General features: G+C 56.0%; 3 non-coding genes across 3 annotated transcripts in view; all 3 read left to right on the top strand.

Annotated features, from left to right (window-relative positions):
* The first annotated feature begins 1,948 nt into the window (after positions 1-1,948).
* LOC126305337 (small subunit ribosomal RNA) lies at positions 1,949-3,841 on the top strand. The gene has a single exon (XR_007553402.1). It is a non-coding gene; the product is annotated as a small subunit ribosomal RNA (ribosomal RNA).
* A 361-nt stretch (positions 3,842-4,202) lies between these two features.
* Positions 4,203-4,357, top strand: LOC126305370 (5.8S ribosomal RNA). The gene has a single exon (XR_007553432.1). It is a non-coding gene; the product is annotated as a 5.8S ribosomal RNA (ribosomal RNA).
* A 188-nt stretch (positions 4,358-4,545) lies between these two features.
* The window catches only part of LOC126305405 (large subunit ribosomal RNA), a 4,222-nt gene continuing 3,767 nt past the window's right edge, over positions 4,546-5,000 (top strand). The window contains exon 1 of the ribosomal RNA XR_007553464.1: positions 4,546-5,000. This exon is cut by the window's right edge and continues 3,767 nt beyond it. This is a non-coding gene — a ribosomal RNA (large subunit ribosomal RNA).

The raw sequence follows: 5,000 nt of genomic DNA, 5'->3' as shown, positions 1-5,000 counted from the left end.
CCCACGTTGTCCCTTAACCTAACCCACGTTGTCCCTTAACCTAACCCACGTTGTCCCTTAACCTAACCCACGTTGTCCCTTAACCTAACCCACGTTGTCCCTTAACCTAACCCACGTTGTCCCTTTGCCTAACATAGTTCACTGCTCGGAATCTCTGGTGTCGTTGTTATCCTCATGTAGATGTCTTGCGAGTGTTGCTTACTTTCCACATATTCCCGCTATCCACTGTCAATTGTACTGCAATAGGACTATATCGCCGCCCCCCCCCCCTCTGTCCCCCTCTTTGTGTCTCTGTCCTCTCAAGCTGGTCGGTCTGGCGTTTGAGTGTTAAATGAGCCTCGCAGCTGTTCAGTTGCATTCAGATGTCGACGCCCTCAGTGTACGTCGTGGTATGGTCTGTGTCCATTGTCCGCTGATGTCGTACGCGTAACCCACACGCTGTACCGATCATCGGTCGTTACGTACAGAGTGAAGTAGTGTGATACGTGTGACCGTACGCTGGCTGTGCCCAACGGTGTCGAATCTCAATTTCCATATGTTGTGCTCGATGCTACTTGTCTCGTCTCCCAATAACAGCTAGGTTGCACTGTGGTACGCCGTAGAGGCGTGTGGGAGGAACGTACGAACGCATTGTATGTCACCCTGGGTCGCTGGGGGTGGTGGTGCGGTGAGTCAGGTCAGGTCAGGTCAGGTCAGGTCAGGTCAGCGTGAGCCGTCTGATGTAGTGACGCGTGTATTCCGACTTTGTCGTATTGCCTCACACAAAGTGCTACCCTGGTGGACCGCGTTCCATATCTGGGACATGCCGCAGATGCCGGTTGACAGTGGATCGCGGAAGGGACATCGCATACGTGCGCGGGCCACCTTCCACGTGTTCTCTTCTGCACATGTCGCAGTGTGTATGTGGTCTGATGTAGCGTGTCGTGACACATGACATCCTGGCATGCAAGAATTGTTGAATTCGCAAATGTAGGTGGACATCTACGTTTACTGCCCAAGATACGCAAATGAACTGGAAATCCGTTGTTGAGCGGTTGTTCACGCTGGAGGTGAATCTGTGATGGCGACGATCGGTACAGCTATTAACCGGTTGTTTCAGCGGTACCCGCCACATCCACACACGTGACTAGGTCCATGTGGGTATGAAGCGATACGCGGCGGTGGCTTGGTGGGACTGTTCCCGGCCGGTGAAGGGGGGCCGCCCGGCGTGTTGGCCGCGCGCTGCGTGGGCGCACGCGCAACAGGCGGCTGGTGGGGGGCGCCGAGTGGCAGGAGCGCCAGCCGACGGGCCCGGCAGGCGGTGCAGCTACGCTGCGGCGCACCCTGCACGCGGCGCCTGGCGGCCAAAGTTGGTTCAGCCGAGCCCGGTGCGAAGCGCGGTGGACATCTGCAGTGTGCTGGTCTGATTGAGGACTGTGTGCGTTGAGGATGCGCCGCCGCCTGGCACTCGGCGCCGCGACGCCGTCTGCTGCTCGGTCGCCCCAGCGGTTCTCGCAGGTGGTTTGTATCGCAGTTGTGCGGACGTGTTGGCGCGTGCGCTGTGCTGGGAGAGTTCGCTTCTGCACCCAAGTGGGGCTTTGCCCTTGTGTGGCGCTGGCGTTGGAGCTGCCGGTCACCATAGGTGGCGCGTGTTGTCTCCCGCCGGCAATGCCACGACAGCACGCTCCCGGGCCTCTGTCGGCAGCGGCAAGCTCAGTTGGGAGCAAGGGTGTTCGCACTAAAACCGTCTACTCGCCTAACTCCGGGCGATTGCGCCTCTCTCGAAACCGACCAAGTACCTAGGACGGCGCTGCGCGCCGCCGGGACCTGAGAGGGTTTCGAGGTGTATCGTGCAGGGGAGCTCGGCCTCCTCCTGTTTGCAGAATAATTGAGCGGACGCTTGCGTGTTCGCGCGGGCCCCCGGGACACACTCCCGGGCGGCCGGCTGCTCAGCTCTAGTTGACGCAGCTCCCTGGTTGATCCTGCCAGTAGTCATATGCTTGTCTCAAAGATTAAGCCATGCATGTCTCAGTACAAGCCGCATTAAGGTGAAACCGCGAATGGCTCATTAAATCAGTTATGGTTCCTTAGATCGTACCCACGTTACTTGGATAACTGTGGTAATTCTAGAGCTAATACATGCAAACAGAGTCCCGACCAGAGATGGAAGGGACGCTTTTATTAGATCAAAACCAATCGGATTGGCTTGTCTGGTCCGTTTGCCTTGGTGACTCTGAATAACTTTGGGCTGATCGCACGGTCCTCGTACCGGCGACGCATCTTTCAAATGTCTGCCTTATCAACTGTCGATGGTAGGTTCTGCGCCTACCATGGTTGTAACGGGTAACGGGGAATCAGGGTTCGATTCCGGAGAGGGAGCCTGAGAAACGGCTACCACATCCAAGGAAGGCAGCAGGCGCGCAAATTACCCACTCCCGGCACGGGGAGGTAGTGACGAAAAATAACGATACGGGACTCATCCGAGGCCCCGTAATCGGAATGAGTACACTTTAAATCCTTTAACGAGTATCTATTGGAGGGCAAGTCTGGTGCCAGCAGCCGCGGTAATTCCAGCTCCAATAGCGTATATTAAAGTTGTTGCGGTTAAAAAGCTTGTAGTTGGATTTGTGTCCCACGCTGTTGGTTCACCGCCCGTCGGTGTTTAACTGGCATGTATCGTGGGACGTCCTGCCGGTGGGGCGAGCCGAAGGGGTGCTTTCGCGTCCCGAGGCGGACCCCGTTTAAATCCTACCAGGGTGCTCTTTGTTGAGTGTCTCGGTGGGCCGGCACGTTTACTTTGAACAAATTAGAGTGCTTAAAGCAGGCAAGCCCGCCTGAATACTGTGTGCATGGAATAATGGAATAGGACCTCGGTTCTATTTTGTTGGTTTTCGGAACCCGAGGTAATGATTAATAGGGACAGGCGGGGGCATTCGTATTGCGACGTTAGAGGTGAAATTCTTGGATCGTCGCAAGACGAACAGAAGCGAAAGCATTTGCCAAGTATGTTTTCATTAATCAAGAACGAAAGTTAGAGGTTCGAAGGCGATCAGATACCGCCCTAGTTCTAACCATAAACGATGCCAGCCAGCGATCCGCCGCAGTTCCTCCGATGACTCGGCGGGCAGCCTCCGGGAAACCAAAGCTTTTGGGTTCCGGGGGAAGTATGGTTGCAAAGCTGAAACTTAAAGGAATTGACGGAAGGGCACCACCAGGAGTGGAGCCTGCGGCTTAATTTGACTCAACACGGGAAACCTCACCAGGCCCGGACACCGGAAGGATTGACAGATTGATAGCTCTTTCTTGATTCGGTGGGTGGTGGTGCATGGCCGTTCTTAGTTGGTGGAGCGATTTGTCTGGTTAATTCCGATAACGAACGAGACTCTAGCCTGCTAACTAGTCGCGTGACATCCTTCGTGCTGTCAGCGATTACTTTTCTTCTTAGAGGGACAGGCGGCTTCTAGCCGCACGAGATTGAGCAATAACAGGTCTGTGATGCCCTTAGATGTTCTGGGCCGCACGCGCGCTACACTGAAGGAATCAGCGTGTCTTCCTAGGCCGAAAGGTCGGGGTAACCCGCTGAACCTCCTTCGTGCTAGGGATTGGGGCTTGCAATTGTTCCCCATGAACGAGGAATTCCCAGTAAGCGCGAGTCATAAGCTCGCGTTGATTACGTCCCTGCCCTTTGTACACACCGCCCGTCGCTACTACCGATTGAATGATTTAGTGAGGTCTTCGGACTGGTACGCGGCATCGACTCTGTCGTTGCCGATGCTACCGGAAAGATGACCAAACTTGATCATTTAGAGGAAGTAAAAGTCGTAACAAGGTTTCCGTAGGTGAACCTGCGGAAGGATCATTACCGACTAGACTGCATGTCTTTCGATGTGCGTGTCGTGTCGCGCAACACGCTACCTGTACGGCAGTGGCCGTGCGCCGCGTGCGGAACCACGCGTGCCTCTCAAAACTAGCGGAAGTGTTGTTGTTGTGTGGTACGAGCGCTGAAGCTCTGGAGCGGCTGGCCTGCGGTACCTGGCGCCTGGCGCCGGTTTTGAATGACGTTCGCCCGAGTGCCTGTCCGCTCCGGTGTGGAGCCGTACGACGCCCATCGGCTGTGAGGCCGTTGGACACAAAAAAATAGTGGAACAGGGGCCGTCAGACGCCTCAGTCCCGCAAATGCTACTGTCTTGAAAGAGACAGTGGGAGACTGAAAAGGAAAAGATCACCCAGGACGGTGGATCACTCGGCTCGTGGGTCGATGAAGAACGCAGCAAATTGCGCGTCGACATGTGAACTGCAGGACACATGAACATCGACGTTTCGAACGCACATTGCGGTCCATGGATTCCGTTCCCGGGCCACGTCTGGCTGAGGGTCGGCTACGTATACTGAAGCGCGCGGCGTTTGTCCCGCTTCGGAGACGTGGGAGTGTCGTGGTCGCCTGTGTGGCCGGCCGCGTCTCCTTAAACGTGCGATGCGCGCCCGTCGCCTGGCGGTTCGCATACCGGTACTTTCTCGGTAGCGTGCACAGCCGGCTGGCGGTGTGGCGTGCGACACCTCGTACAACGACCTCAGAGCAGGCGAGACTACCCGCTGAATTTAAGCATATTACTAAGCGGAGGAAAAGAAACTAACAAGGATTCCCCCAGTAGCGGCGAGCGAACAGGGAAGAGTCCAGCACCGAACCCCGCAGGCTGCCGCCTGTCGTGGCATGTGGTGTTTGGGAGGGTCCACTACCCCGACGCCTCGCGCCGAGCCCAAGTCCAACTTGAATGAGGCCACGGCCCGTAGAGGGTGCCAGGCCCGTAGCGGCCGGTGCGAGCGTCGGCGGGACCTCTCCTTCGAGTCGGGTTGCTTGAGAGTGCAGCTCCAAGTGGGTGGTAAACTCCATCTGAGACTAAATATGACCACGAGACCGATAGCGAACAAGTACCGTGAGGGAAAGTTGAAAAGAACTGTGAAGAGAGAGTTCAAAAGTACGTGAAACCGTTCTGGGGTAAACGTGAGAAGTCCGAAAGGTC

This window comes from Schistocerca gregaria, unplaced genomic scaffold (assembly GCF_023897955.1).
Source record: "Schistocerca gregaria isolate iqSchGreg1 unplaced genomic scaffold, iqSchGreg1.2 ptg000310l, whole genome shotgun sequence".
Taxonomy (NCBI): Eukaryota; Metazoa; Arthropoda; class Insecta; order Orthoptera; family Acrididae; genus Schistocerca; species Schistocerca gregaria.
Note: the sequence above shows the minus strand (reverse complement) of the source record. Positions and strands in the feature narration are given on the sequence as shown.